The 15,639-nt window shown below is 41.5% G+C and overlaps 1 protein-coding gene across 3 annotated transcripts in view; it reads left to right on the forward strand.

The window, feature by feature from the left end:
• The window catches only part of galnt11 (UDP-N-acetyl-alpha-D-galactosamine:polypeptide N-acetylgalactosaminyltransferase 11 (GalNAc-T11)), a 200,005-nt gene that overhangs the window by 34,892 nt on the left and 149,474 nt on the right, over window positions 1-15,639 (forward strand). For all 3 annotated transcript variants that reach the window (XM_078232041.1, XM_078232016.1, XM_078232024.1), the window contains exon 2: window positions 9,074-9,139. The gene's annotated coding sequence lies outside the window, so the exon portion shown is untranslated. The remainder of the gene's footprint in view (window positions 1-9,073; window positions 9,140-15,639) is intronic.

Consider the following 15,639-nt stretch of genomic DNA (forward strand, 5'->3'; position numbering starts at 1 on the left):
CAGAATCCTAAATGTTTAAACTAATTTGTCAAGGGGATGGGTTACAGAATGGAGGTACAGTAGGGGATAATGCACAGCCAAAGATAGAAGAAAAACCAAGTCAGACTGGAGGGCAGAGTGAAGAAAGACATGTTAAGGCACAAGGGAATATGCCGAGACTCTGGCATTTATTTTAATGCAAGCAAGCTTATGGGTAGTAAGACTAATGAATTGAGGGTGTTGGGAGTATGATGTTATTGCCATCACAGAGACGTGGTTGAGGGAAGGGCAGGACTGGTAGCTCAATATTTCGAGGTATGGAATGTTCAGGCGAACGGAGGGGGGTATTATTAATCAAGGAGTCAATTACTGCAATGAGGAAGAAATATAACTTAGGCTTCTCAATTGAGGCTATATATGTAGAACTTAATAACAAAAAGGAGGCAATCACTTTGCTGGGGGTAGGCCCCCACAAACAGTCAGGGAGAGATAGAAAAGCAGGAATCATAGAATCCCTACAGTGCAGAAGAGGCCATTTGTTCCACTACGTCTGCACCAATTCTCCGATAGAACATCTTACCAGGTCCTCTCCCTGGCCTATCCCTGTAATCCTACGTATTTACCCCACTAATCCCCCTAACCGGCACATATTTGGACACTAAGGGGCAATTGAGCATGACCAATCCACCTAACCTGGTGGATCCATCTAATATGTTTGCAAATCTCAAAGAAGTGTAAAAATAATAGGGTAATGATATCGAGAATTTCAACTTCCCGAACATTAATTGGGATATTCAAAGTATGAAAGGTTTAGAAGGGGCAGAATTCTTAAAGTGCAACCAAGTAAGCTTTTTGAGCCAGCACATAGAAAGTCCTACAAGAGAGGGGTGTAATCGACCTTATTTTAGGGAATGAAGCCGGTCAGATGGTAGCAGTGTCTGTGAGGGAGCAATTCAGTAATAGTGTCCATAAGGTAGCTATGGAAAAGGACAAAGATGGAGCAGAAATAAAGGTTCTGAACTGGGGGAAGACCAGTTTTAATATAATAAGACAGAATCTGGCCAAAGCAGACTGGGAGCACCTACTTGCTGTGAAAGTAATTCAGAAAGGAAATAGGGAGAGTACAGGGCCAACATGTTCCTGCAAAGGTAAAGGGTGGGACCAACAAGTGCAGAGAACCCTGGATGTCAAAGGAAATGATGATGTGGAGATGCCGGCGTTGGACTGGGGTGAACACAGTAAGAAGTCTCACAACACCAGGTTAAAGTCCAACAGGTTTATTTGGTAGCAAATACCATAAGCTTTCGGAGCGCTGCTCCTTCGTCAGATGGAGTGGAAATGTGCTCTCAAACAGTGCACAGACACAAAATCAAGTTACAGGCAATACACATCTCTTTAACCTGTGTTTAATGCTCCCTCCACCCACATTGTCTGTACCTTTAAGACCTGGCTGGCTTTAGGGATTCACATTCTAATCAGTATTCTGTAACTTGATTTTGTGTCTGTGCCCTGTTTGAGAGCACATTTCCACTCCATCTGACGAAGGAGCAGCACTCCGAAAGCTTATGGTATTTGCTACCAAATAAACCTGTTGGACTTTAACCTGGTGTTGTGAGACTTCTTACTGTGTTAAAGGAAACACAGGATTGGATGAGGGGAAAAAAAAGAGAGGCTTATGGCAAATACAGGGGCACAAAACAGTGGATGCCTGAGAGGAATATAGAAAGTGCGTTGGCGGTGGGCGGAATGGGGAGGGAACATAGAAACTAGAAGCAGGAGGAGGCTATTCGGCCCTTCGAGCCTGCTCCGCCATTCATTTTGATCATGGTTTATCATCGAATTCACTTTCCTGATTTCCACCCCCCTTTTCCTCCCACATCCCTTGATTCCTTTAATCCCAAGTGCTATATCTAATTTCTTCTTGAAATCAGACAATGTTTTAGCCTCAACTACATTCTGTGGTAGTGAATTCCAGATTAAAAGTTTTAAAATTAGGAGAGCGAATGGGGGTTTGAAAAACACTGGTGGGCAAAATGAAGGAAAACCTGGAAGATGTAAATGAGGTTTTAAATGGTTTTTTTTTGCATGTGTGTTCTCTGTGGAGAGGGACAATGAAAGTATAGAAATCGGGGAGAGTGTCTGTGATATAATTAAACACAGTAACAACAGGTGATCAAGAAGGCAAATGGGATGTTGGCCTATATTGCGAGGGGGATAGAATATAAAAGCAGGGATGTCTTGATGCACCTGTACAGGGCATTGGTGAGGCCGCAGCTGGAATACTGTGTGCAGTATTGGTCCCCTTATATGAGGAAGGATATATTGGCATTGGAGGGAGTGCAGAGAAGGTTCACCAGGTTGATACCGGAGATGAGGAGTTTGGATTATGAGGAGAGGCTGAGGAGATTGGGTTTGTACTCGTTGGAGTTTAGAAGGATGAGGGGGGATCTTATGGAGACTTATAAGATAATGCGGGGGCTGGATAGGGTGGAGGCGGAGAGATTCTTTCCACTTAGTAAGGAAGTTAAAACTAGAGGACACAGCCTCAAAATAAAGGGGGGTCGGTTTAAGACAGAGTTGAGGAGGAACTTCTTCTCCCAGAGGGTGGTGAATCTCTGGAATTCTCTGCCCACTGAGGTGGTGGAGGCTACCTCGCTGAATATGTTTAAAGCGCGGATGGATGGATTCCTGATCGGTAAGGGAATTAAGGGTTATGGGGATCAGGCGGGTAAGTGGTACTGATCCACGTCAGATCAGCCATGATCTTATTGAATGGCGGGGCAGGCTCGAGGGGCTAGATGGCCTACTCCTGCTCCTATTTCTTATGTTCTTATGTTCTTAGTAGCATTTAAAAGGTGGATGTAGTGGCAGTTTTAGTGGGCTTAAAAGTGGATAAATCACCAGGCTGGGATGAGATGTATCCCAGACTGTTGTCAGACAAAAGAGAAGAAATTTCAGGGGCTCTGATGCAGGAGAGGAAACCTGTTGGACTTTAACCTGATGTTGTGAGACTTCTTACCACAGGAGAGGTGCCAGGAGACTGGAGAATAGCTAATGTCCCATTATTCAAGGAAGGAAGTGGAGATAAACCATGGTGAGATGGTTTATACTCATGTCTTAACATGAGTATAAACCATGAGTATAAGGGAAATTATTGGTTAAAATTCTGAGGGACAGAATTAATCTCCACTTGGAGAGGCAAGGATTAATCAAAGATAGCATGGCTTTGTCAGGGGGAGATCATGTCAATCAAATTTGATTGAATTTTTCAAGGAGATGGCTAGGTGAGTAGATGGGGGCAGTGCAGTTGATCTAGTCTATGTAGGATGGGCAACAGTCACATCCTGTAAAATGATTTTAAAAAAAAGACATCACCTCTCAATTTTCAGGTTAAATTCAGTTTACCACTGTTCTGTCCATCTGAGCAGCCTGTCTACATCACCCTGTATTGGATTTAATAGTGAGATGGTTTCATAGTGGTAATGTCACTGAACTAGTGACCCAGAGGCCCAGGCTAATGCTCTGGAGGACACAGGTTAAAAATCTCACCATGGCAGCTTGGGCAATTAATTAATAAATCTGGAATTTAATGTAATCTCCATAATGGTGACCATGACAACTATCATTGATGTTTGTAAAAATCCACCTGGTTCACTTCAGGGAAGGAAACTTGTCCTTAGCCACTCTAGCCTACATGTGACTCCAGCACCACAGCAATGTGGTTGACTCTTAACTGCCGTCTGAATTGGCTCAGCAAACCACTCAGTTCAAGGGCAATTAGGGATGGGCAACAACTGCTGGCTTTGCCAGTGCCCCATCCAATGGAAGAATTAAAGAAAAAATATTATATGGTTCCCGGGTGGTCAGCTTTCTGGCCATGGTTACCCAGGTGGTCAGCTTTCTGGCGGCACGGTAGCACAGTGGTTAGCACTGCTGCTTCACAGCTCCAGGGTCCCGGGTTCGATTCCCGGCTCGGGTCACTGTCTGTGTGGAGTTTGCACATTCTCCTCGTGTCTGCGTGGGTTTCCTCCGGGTGCTCCGGTTTCCTCCCACAGTCCAAAGATGTTAGGTTAGGTTGATTGGCCAGGTTAAAAATTGCCCCTTAGAGTCCTGGGATGTGTAGGTTAGAGGGATTAGCGGGTAAATATGTGGGGGTAGGGCCTGGGTGGGATTGTGGTCGGTGCAGACTCGATGGGCCGAATGGCCTCCTTCTGCACTGTAGGGTTTCTATGATTTCTATGATGGTTACCCAGATGGTCAGCTTTCTGGCCATGGTTAACTGGATGGTCAGCTATGTGGCCGTGGTTACCCGGATGGTCAGCTTTCTGGCCATGGTTACCTGGATGGTCAGCTTTCTGGCCATGGTAACCTGGATGGTCAGTTTTCTGGCCATGGTTACCTGGATGGTCAGCTTTCTGGCCATGGTTACCTGGATGGTCAGCTATCTGGCCGTGGTTACCCGGATGGTCAGCTCTCTGGACGTGGTTAACTGGATGGTCAGCTATCTGGCCATGGTTACCCGGATGGTCAGCTATCTGGCCGTGGTTACCCGGATGGTCAGCTATCTGGCCATGTTCCCCGGATGATCAGCTCTCTGGACATGGTTAACTGGATGGTCAGCTATGTGGCCATGGTTACCCAGATGGTCAGCTTTCTGGCCGTGGTTACCTGGGTGGTCAGCTTTCTGGCCGTGGTTGCCCAGATGGTCAGCTTTCTGGTCATGGTTACCTGGATGGTCAGCTTTCTGGCCATGGTTACCTGGGTGGTCAGCTTTCTGGCCATGGTTAACTGGTTGGTCAGTTATGTGGCCCTGGTTACCCGGATGGTCAGCTATCTGGCCATGGTTACCCGGATGGTCAGCTTTTTAGCCATGGTTACCCGGATAGTCAGCTATCTAGCCATGTTTACCTGTTTGGTCAGCATTCTGGCCATGGTTACCCGGCTGGTCAGCTTTTTGGCCATGGTTACCCGGATGGTCAGCTATCTGGCCATGGTTACCCGGATGGTCAGCTATCTAGCCATGAGTACCTGGATGGTCAGCATTCTGGCCATGGTTACCTGGATGGTCAGCTATCTAGCCATGAGTACCTGGATGGTCAGCTATGTGGCCATGGTTACCTGGATGGTCAGCTGGGAAACTGCAGGAACTTAGCTGATTTTCTAAACATTTTGAAGATAAGTTTAGGACTGCAGTTCCCTGACTGGCCTGTGGTATTGCTGTTAGCAGGTTTACTTTAGAGCTGGACCGGAGACATTGTGCATCATCTCTTAAAAAGAGCCATCCTTGTAATTGTGGTCAAAATAGCATAGACTACTGGGTTGAAAATGCAAGTCTGATAATTCATTCTTCAAAGTATTTTGAAAAGTTTTGATGACATGAAAATATTTGATGCAAATGCAAGTATTTCCTTTGTGTCATTCTTTATCTAGAGGTGTGTAACAATTTTTAAAAGAACTATAAAGCATTGGTCCTCTGATCATCATGGGTCAACTTGCAGTGAACGCAATAGTGTATTTGACGGGTCTTTAGCTGCACAGAGCGTTCTTGATTCTTCCTGACACATGTTTATTGTAATGCTGCTGATGTTAATATACAAAATGTAGAGTTAACATTATTAGGTGGTTTTAATCTAATATTGAACTTGTCAGATGTGTAGAAGTATTGCAACTTATCTCCTTGACGTTGCTGAAATACAGCAAATGTTTCCAGAGTGGTCACAGTGAATGACAGTTACACTGATTGATACAAACACCATGTGAAGCCCCTGTCCTTCATACCTCCTTTCTGCAGTGAGGCCAAAGGAGCAGGCAGCGCAGTACACAATTCAATTTATCTTGAATAAAAGCAATGTGATGCATAAGAGCCATTTTCTTTATGTTGGTTTTTACTGTCAATAAAAATCTAGCTTTTCAGTCATTATATTTAGGATCACAAACAGGGAGCAAGTTATGAGGGGGGAGAGTGGGAAAATTGGAGCCCACATAGTCCAGGGAAAATTCAGAGAAAATCAACAAACAAACATGATTTTGTTTTGAACATTACTACTAATCTTTAAAAAATCAAGTAAGGTAGAATTCAGCTAAATGACCTACAAGTATTGACATGTTTTGTAGACAGTTTCGTCAGTTCATTTACACTACCCATTGTAAATGTAAATTTTCATGATCAGATAAGCTATTTTAGCAGCAAGATGCATTCATAGTATTCACAAATTGACTGTACAATGCAAAATGCTAACTGCTAAAGCATTTAAAGTAGCATTTCACCATCTTAATATTGTGACGCAAAATAATTATTAAAGTCTGAGGTATGAAATGGTTAACGCGAAATTACAACATTGATATATTGTGGAAAAATATATCTTGTCAAAAGATTTTTGCCTTCTTGCACTCTTCAGAATACCAATATCAGGGGAAACAACAACTTTATACCGGATGAGAAAGTGGTTCTGATGGTTGGGAAGTGGACTCTGATTGGTAGAGTTGTCGCCATGGAGAATGCACTCGTTGATGGTGGCTGACAGTTAACTGCCAAACATTGTTTGAAATTTGAACCAGGCAGCTTAACTCTGGTCAAGATGTTGCTCTGTGGAATGAACCAGCCAATGGCTATCATTCATTTTGTTTCTTGTTATTATCCTGATGTGTGCAAGACGAAAATGTATTTTTCAGCAATGTTGCAAGTTCTGAACCACCAAATAACTATTATATTGATATATTTGCAACAAATGCTGTGAATAATTTATGGATTCAGTGTATACAGTGTACCATTTGTTAATTACAACATCTCTTGTGTGTACACATCTTCAGACTTTACAGTAAGTAAAAAGCAACATTTGTTTTTTAGGCAGGAAAATTAGTTTTTACCAATTAACCACCCAGAATTTGAATCTCATAATCGGTGGCACCTCATTTAAAAAACTGTTTTTGAAATTCCCTAATGATCAAGAAATGAATTAATGATTTCCTTGGGCAAGATGGCCTCAACGATATACCTCATCTCTATTTATTTGTGCAAAAGATAAATTGGCGATAACCAAAGTCACAAATTGAACCCACTGTGATTGTGAGTATGGTGGTTATCTCTCACCATCTCTGCAGTTATTGACATAGTCAACCATGCCATCATCCCCAACTTCTTTTTTCTGCTGTCCACCTGCAAGGCATTTCCCTTCTCTGATCTTAGCCAAGAGTATCGCCAGATATGACTTCTTTTCCCAAACACTATCACTCAAACCAGCCTCCCATCTATTGACACTGTCTATACCCCTCGCTGCCTCGGAAAAGCAGCCAGCATGATTAAGGACCCCACACATTCTCTCTTCCACCTTCTTCTGTTGGGAAAAAGATACAAAAGTCTGAGGACACGTACCAACCGACTCAAGAACAGCTTCTTTCCTGCTGCCATCAGACTTTTGAATGGACCTACCTTGCATTAGGTTGATCTTTATACCTTAGCTATGACTATAACACTACATTCTGCACTCTCTTGTTTCCTTCTTTATGAACGGTATGCTTTGTCTGTATAGTGCGCAAGAAACAATACTTTTCACTGTATACCAGTACATGTGACAATACTAAATCAAATCAAATCTGTCTCATGTTACGAAAATGAGTTTTGTAAGGGTATGTTTTGGACTGTGTCTTCAAACATAGATTGAAATGAAGGTGATCATGTGACCACTCCAAATTTGCCTGACAGCAAGCCTGGCTGAGTCACGGGACCATGGACTGGAACTATACTCATTGGAATTTAGAAGAATGCGAGGGAATCTTACAGAAACATATAAAATTATGAAGGGAATAGATAAGATAGAAGCAGGGGGGTTGTTTCCACTGGTGGGAGAAAATAGAACCAGGGGGCATGGCCTCAAAATAAGGGGGTGCAGATTTAGGACTGAGTTGAGGAGGAACTTCTTCACCCAGAGGGTTGTGAATCTGTGGAATTCCCTGCCCAGTAAAACAGTTGAGGCTACCTCATTGAATGTTTTTAAGGCAAAGATAGATAGATTATTGAACAGTAAAGGATTTCAGGTTTATGGTGAACGGGCGGGTTAGTGGAGCTGAGTCCATGAAAAGATCAGCCATGATCTTATTGAATGGTGGGGCAGGTCGAAGGGCCAAATGGCTTACTCCTGCTCTTAGTTCTTATGTCCTTAGTATGTTAAACTGTCCACAGTTGTTTAACCCTGAACTAAGTTTTCAACCCGATATGCTGTTTATCATAAAGACTTCTGTATCATTGTTGACATTCACCCTTACCTCCAATCATCTACTTAAATCATTTATCCATGTTTTCAATACCTTTATTGCCAACTATTTCAATGTTGTCCTGGCAGGCCTTTCTTTCCCCCACCCTTCATAAATTTCAGTCAATCCAAAGCCTTGCTGCTATCCTATTTCATGAAGAATCTTGCTTGCCCATCACCACCGTCCTCACTGACCTGTGATGGTTTCTAGTCCCCCCCAGGCCTTCCAGTTAAAATTCTCACCATTGTATTTAAATCTGCCTTCATATCCCTTTAACTTCAACCAGCCCGACAAGCACCTTTCTTGATTTTCTGTTCCTCTGACTCTGGCGACTTGTGCATGCCTCCCTCCATTCACCCCACTATTGATTGTTGTATCTTCAGCCAACTAACCTCTTCATCTTCCTCTTGCTTTAAGACTCCCTTAAATCCACCTTTTTGATCAAGCTTTGGTTATCCCTTGGTAGCTTTCTGTCACTTGTTAGTTTTTCCCTTCTCTGATGTTCCTTGGAATATTAATGATTAAAAAAGCAAGCTACATAAATCTTGTCACCTTGATTTCTGGTGCATTTAAAAATGGAATAAAGTTCCGTTAACAAGTAAAGGTGCTGAGTTAATGTCTTGCCAGATGAAATTCATATTTTTTTAGGCACTATGCCAAACAAATAATTCCTCTACCTTTAGCGGACCAATTGCGCTTTGCAAATTAAAAGGTTGTCCTCTTAGAAATATGTTAGCACAAAATTTTGTATTGAAGAGCAAACAGGTGTTTACTATTCATAGCATCTTAGATGATTCCTGAGCATTCTTGGATCATATAATCTCATTCTCACTTGTTTCTTCAGATGAAGAAAACACTCAGTTTGCGTGGTGCTTTCTGAGAGAATGAAACAGTGCAACATGAAGCTGAGGTAAGTAATGTGATGATTTGAACTAATTCCTAATTTTTAAAATAATTTTCCACAACGTGTATTAGAACTTTTACGTTTTTTGCTATTTGTCTTAAAATACACCCACTTTTGCTATGCTAAACTTTATTCATTGTACAAGACAAATTTACTACCAGTTAATCTGGTCAAGATGAACTAAGTCGGTTATGACTAATGGGTATTGCAGTGTGATAAATATGGGTGTATTGTTCATCTTCCAGCGAAGAGAAAAAAACTTAAATGCATATGAATTATAAAAAAATGCATATGTGCGTAACGTATACAAATTGCACTTTTGTTCAAAATCAAAGTACATCTTGTAATTGCAGCTATTTATTTTCCTACATGTTCCTACACGCAACATTTAGAAGTGGTATAACACATTTGACCCTGGTCCTGTTACTAAAGCACTTTCTAAAATGCTTTAAGAAAATATTTTCTAATAACCACAAAGTAGAGGAAGGCTGTGACATAGTGGTAATGACACTGGACTAGTCATCCAGTGGCTCAGGCTGATGCATTGGGGACAAGGGTTCAAATCTCACAGCAGCCGGTGGAATTTAAATTTAATAAAAAGTTATTCTCCGTAATCGTGAACCATGAAGTCACTCTCGATTGCTGTAAAAACCCATCCGGTTTACGAATGTCTTTTGGTGAAATTTAGTTAAATTTGCTTATTCGTGGTCATTTTGGAAAAGTATTAATCAGCCTGTCTCACTAAAATCAAAGAATCTGCATATTCGGAAATAGGTCCTGTGAAGAAAATTAAAATCTTAATATTTATTTTTTCCCAACACCATTTTCATATTGTCATATACCGGGAAACAAAGTTGTATGGGTATAACTGTTTTACTTGAACTGGAGACAACAGATTACAGAGGTCAAAACATCAATAAAGGGGGTGTGAAGGCAAGGAGTGTGAAGTGGATATGAGCAGAACTAAGATGGAGTGTCAGGATGCAGCATGGATGGAAATTTACATTAGGAAGATAACGTAATGACTTAAAGTGAACTATTCTATTTCAAAAGGAACATATACAATTGGGAGATTGTACATGGATGTGGCAAAATAGTAAGTTTACTTTATAAATATAGTAGCCATAAAATAATGAAGAAAGTTTGGTCAATTCTAGGAACAGGAACTTTTGAAGGATTGTCGAAACAATAGTGTAGAAAATCAAAGGGGGGAACATTTAAAGTGAGACTGAAGGCTGTTGTGGGTGTCTGAGATCTAGATATTAAAAATCTATGAGGACTATTGCCATCCAAAGAGTGCTCTGCTCTGAGATTATTTAAGCTCAAACATTTTTAGAAATGTTGGTAGAAATACTCTTAACTGTGTAAACGTGTTCTTGTGCTTTTAGTGTTTTTTTCTTTTTTCTTTATTTTTAATAAATGTTTAACTTTAATATATAAAATCACAATTGGTTTGAGTGTTACTTATCTCGACTTCAGATAACTCCTCATAATACTCAAATTGCAAATCGTTGTGGCAGCTGATTCAGATTTCTCTTTGGGCACATAACATTTGCCATGCCATAACAGTTTAAACAGCCAATCAGATAACCTCTCTAGGCAAAGAACATCAAAATGTGAATATGCTTTGTATCATAGTTCACAACTACTGTTCTAACTTGTGTATTATTTTCTACTACAAAAAGCTAGATAAGCTTGGGCACTGTAAAATTATATGGATCAGAGTTTGCCTTCAGTGGCAAAGCAAGCACATTTGTTGCTGATCTTGAAGAAAGCTTTGCTGTTGGATGTCGCAATCTCTTTGGCAAGAACATTAACACTTTTGTTTTGCAATGGATTGCAGCATTTGTTAATGGGAATTCCTAATACAGGACCTTGGTGAGACCACATTTGGAATATTGTGTGCAGTTCTGGTCACCTCACTATAAGAAGGATGTGGAAGCGCTGGAAAGAGTGCAGAGGAGATTTACCAGGATGCTGCCTGGTTTGGAGGGTAGGTCTTATGAGGAAAGGTTGAGGGAGCTAGGGCTGTTCTCTCTGGAGCGGAGGAGATTGAGGGGAGACTTAATAGAGGTTTATAAAATGATGAAGGGGATAGATAGAGTGAACGTTCAAAGACTATTTCCTCGGGTGGATGGAGCTATTACAAGGGGGCACAACTATAGGGTTCGTGGTGGGAGATACAGGAAGGATATCAGAGGTAGGTTCTTTACGCAGAGAGTGGTTGGGGTGTGGAATGGACTGCCTGCAGTGATAGTGGAGTCAGACACTTTAGGAACATTTAAGCGGCTATTGGATAGGCACATGGAGCACACCAGGATGATAGGGAGTGGGATAGCTTGATCTTGGTTTCAGATAAAGCTCGGCACAACATCGTGGGCCGAAGGGCCTGTTCTGTGCTGTACTGTTCTATGTTCTATTCTATGTTCTATAATGTGGAGTTGCAACAATATCATCAAAGTGTTCAAGGAACCAATCACATTAAAGGATTCTCAAATAGCCAACCTGGAAATGAAAAGCAGTAAAATCAAAATGCTTAAGGAATTATGGAGAGTGAAATAAAATTTGGGACAAACATTTGCTTGGTAACACTACCACCTGCAAGTTCCCTCCAAGCCGCATGAACACCATCCTGACTTAGAATGTTATCATCGTTGTTCCTTCACTGTTGCTAGGACAAAATCCTGGAACTCGCTCACTCATAGCATTGTGGATGTAACTACACCACATGGACTGCAGTGGTTCAGCAAGGTGGCTCACCAGCTGGACTTGAATATTAGCATAGTGGCCAATGTGGTGGTCTCGGCCCACAGAGTATCTGATACACTGGCCAGGTCCTGGGGTGAGGAGCTGTTGCAATGATTCTAGTCTGAGTATGAGCAGGCTAGGGGGCCATAGTACTGTTTTTCATGAGCCAATTTACCAAACAACTTAGAAAGCCATGAACTAGCAGAGGCACAATCGACTCCCACTTAGGTCACCTGGGGTTCATGAACATATATTCTGAGCAATTGGAGCTATGTTGGCTGCTTTTTAGTCCACCACGAAGGAAAGTTGGACAAGAATTGGAGGAATTCCAACATATAGTGATACAGTGCTGTACTGAAAAGATTTACTAAAGGCGTAGCCATGGCATTTCTTTTTCAGGATGTTTTGTCTACTCCATCCCATCCAGTAAAAAATGGACTGGCCGAATAATTTGTACAGTCACTAAAACACTCACTAAAGGCATCAGAGGACCAAGGAACGTTGTCAAGATGAGTAAATAAATTCTTGATATCCTATCGGAACACCGCACATGCAATAACACAGAATTCATCAGCGATGCTGCTTATAAAAAGGAAGCTCAAAACAAAGTTTGACCTTGTGATATCACCTGATACTTCAGAAATTGTCGAATGACAATAAAAAGCATAGAATGGTAAGAGAGAACAAAACACTAAAAGGAGAGTATTTTCTTAAGGAGAATGCTAGCAAGAAGCAAGAAAATTGGGTACCTACCGTAACCTTACAAAAAGAGGTCCAACATCTTACACCACACAGACAGATGATAAGAGAGTTTGGCGATATCATATTGACCAGATATCAGCCTTAAGAAGTAAAATCACTGAAGCTTCACCAGAAGTATTTACATCGGAAATGTTAAATAGTGAAACATCTCAACATGGACTAACCACCAAGACAAATTCAGATGCTGTTACTGAAGAATCTTCAACACCCATGGAACTTGACAAACACTTTCACGTGAAGAATTACCAATAGAAGAAAAAGGTCTCTCAAATAGCCAAATTCCAAAGTGTCGAGTACAATCCTAAAGAAATAGATGTCCACCTGAGAGACTGCCTTATTAATTGTTGAAGCATTGGGAAAAGTTGTTGTTTGGAGACGAAAGAAGCAAAGGGGGAGGGATATTACGCATTTAAAGTGGTTGTATCTGTCCTGTGTATAATGTCATGTGATCTGTAATTATGTAAGTGGAGAGATTCACAGGCTTTTGGGGCTCTTCCGTTTTAGACCCGGAACAAGCAACACCTCCATAAGCCTGCATCATGTTTCATGATAACCTACAAATGTGGCACCTCATTACTTTTCTCTTTGTGGTAACATAGAAGATAGGAGCAGGAGGAGGTCATTTGGCCCTTTGAGCCTCCTCCGTCATTCATCACAATCATGGCTGATCGTCCAACTCAATAGCCTAACCCTGCTTTTTCCCCATAACCTTTGATCCTATTCACCCCAAGTGCTATATCCAGCCTCCTCTTGAATGCATTCAATGTTTTGGCATCAACTACTTCCTGTGGTAATGAATTCCACAGGCTCACCACTCTTTGGGTGAAGAAATGTCTCCTCACCTCTGTCCTAAATGGTTTACCCTGAATCCTCAGACTGTGGTAGCTACTGGTCGATACATAACATTACCATTTATGTTACTATATGGATTCTGCATGTGGGATCTGTTGATGATAATCAGAGTGATACGGTCAGAAGACTGTTGATGAAGACAAAATAGTGTGCAGAATTTAACTGGCAAACTGAGTAGGTTGGTGAATCTGCACAGAAGGACCTAGGGTGCAGAGGACTGCCAGAAAATGTGGTAGAACTGCAATGCTGTTTATTAAAGGTATCTGATAGGTCACAGTATCATATTTCTGTGGCCGCAGAGGCAAAATAAATCATAATGTAATTATAAATGCTGGAAAGGTATATCATATTAGATTATTTTGTTCGGATACTTAATAAGCTCAGAAACTGGGTCTATAAGTGGATATGCTAAAGTTTTATAATAGGTGTATTCTGTTTTGATAGCAATTGGGAAATACATTCTGGCACACATTGATGATACTGCTTTTATCAGTTGGACATGGGAGTAAGGTCTCACTCAAGTCACCAACATTCTAATTTGGTTAAGCATATCAAGATTGATTATTAAGCATGAAAAGTGTGATGTCAACATGGCTGAGGTATTTTATTTAAGTTATTATGAAACTAGGGTGGCACGGTAGCACAGTGGTTAGCACTGCTGCTTCACAGCACCAGGGACCCGGGTTGGATTCCTGTCTGTGTGGAGTTTGCACGTTCTCCTCGTGTCTGCGTGGGTTTCCTCCGGGTGCTCCGGTTTCCTCCCACATTCTGAAAGACGTGCTGGTTAGGTGCACTGACCCGAACAGTGGCGACTAGGGGAATTTCACAGTAACTTCATTGCAATGTTAATGTAAGCCTTACTTGTGACTAATAAATATACTTTAACTTTAGAGGGGAAGTAGAGATCTAGGCAGGGAAGGTTGAAACCAAACAGCATTTGACTTGTCCCTGACTATGTTACAAATATAGGCATTCTCCAGTGTGATTACCAAGTATTGATTCACGACTAATGCAATTATTTTTCCATAGTAACTGGCTTAACAGAGAAGGTGAAGTCCAAGCAAGAGATTGACTATTTTGATGTGAAAATATTTTGTAAAACTGAACAAGTCATAAACTGCTGCCAAAAGAAATAACTTGCAACTTTAGTAATATATTTAAGGTGAAAAAGCAAAATACTGAAGATGTTGAAAACCAGAAGCAGCAGAAAACGCTGTTTTTTGTCATCGGGGTTAGAAAACATAACATAGTTGTTGTTTCAGGAATAAGTCTCAATCCGAACTGATATGTATAGTGTATGAATAGCACTTAAGAAGGAATAAGAAAGGGGTAAGTGGGGACGGGAATTCCCTACACTGAGACAAACTTTGACCTGCAAATGAGTCAGTAAGGAAAATTTGTAATTGCTTTAAAATGTCTAGGGAATCTATAAATATTTTTGTTTGTAAAGAACTTGTAAGAATTAGCATCAATTGCAAAAAGAGATCAATTGTACTTTCCCTGGATATTAAATACTGGTCCATGTGACCTGGTGACCCTTGACCCAGAAGGAGTACCACAGGATGGAAGTTACCACATGAAAGCCATGTAGCTGGCAGACACAAAAGAGAGCTAGAAACATAAGGCGATTAGCAGACAGATGCAGGAGCACTAGGAAAAGGGCTTAAAAGGTCAAAAACCTGGAGAGGCAGAGTGAATAGCCTGGAGACACTGAAGGACTTGCTGTTTTTAAAGTTTATTTATTAGTGTCAAAAGTAGGCTTATATTAACACTGCAATGAAGTTAGTGTGAACATCCCCTAGTTGCCACACTCTGGCACCTGGGCTCAGGTACACTGAGGGAGAATTTATCATGGCCAGTGCACCTAACCAGCACGTCTTTTGGACTGTGGGAGGAAACCGGGGCACCCGGAGGAAACCCACACAGACATGGAGAGAACGTGCAGACTCCGCACAAACAGTGACCCAAGCCGGGAATCAAACCCAGGCCCCTGGCGCTGTGCGGCAGCAGTGCTAACCAGTATGCCACCGTCTTTTACCATAGTGGTCAAACTGTGATTTATATTGGTTCGTTGAAAAGGAAGACTGGGGAGCCACACCATAAGGGCTGTCATGATCCGTTTGAAAGTGGATTGGTAGACATTG

The sequence above is a fragment of the Mustelus asterias genome, chromosome 2, assembly GCF_964213995.1.
Source record: "Mustelus asterias chromosome 2, sMusAst1.hap1.1, whole genome shotgun sequence".
In the NCBI taxonomy this organism is placed as follows: Eukaryota; Metazoa; Chordata; class Chondrichthyes; order Carcharhiniformes; family Triakidae; genus Mustelus; species Mustelus asterias.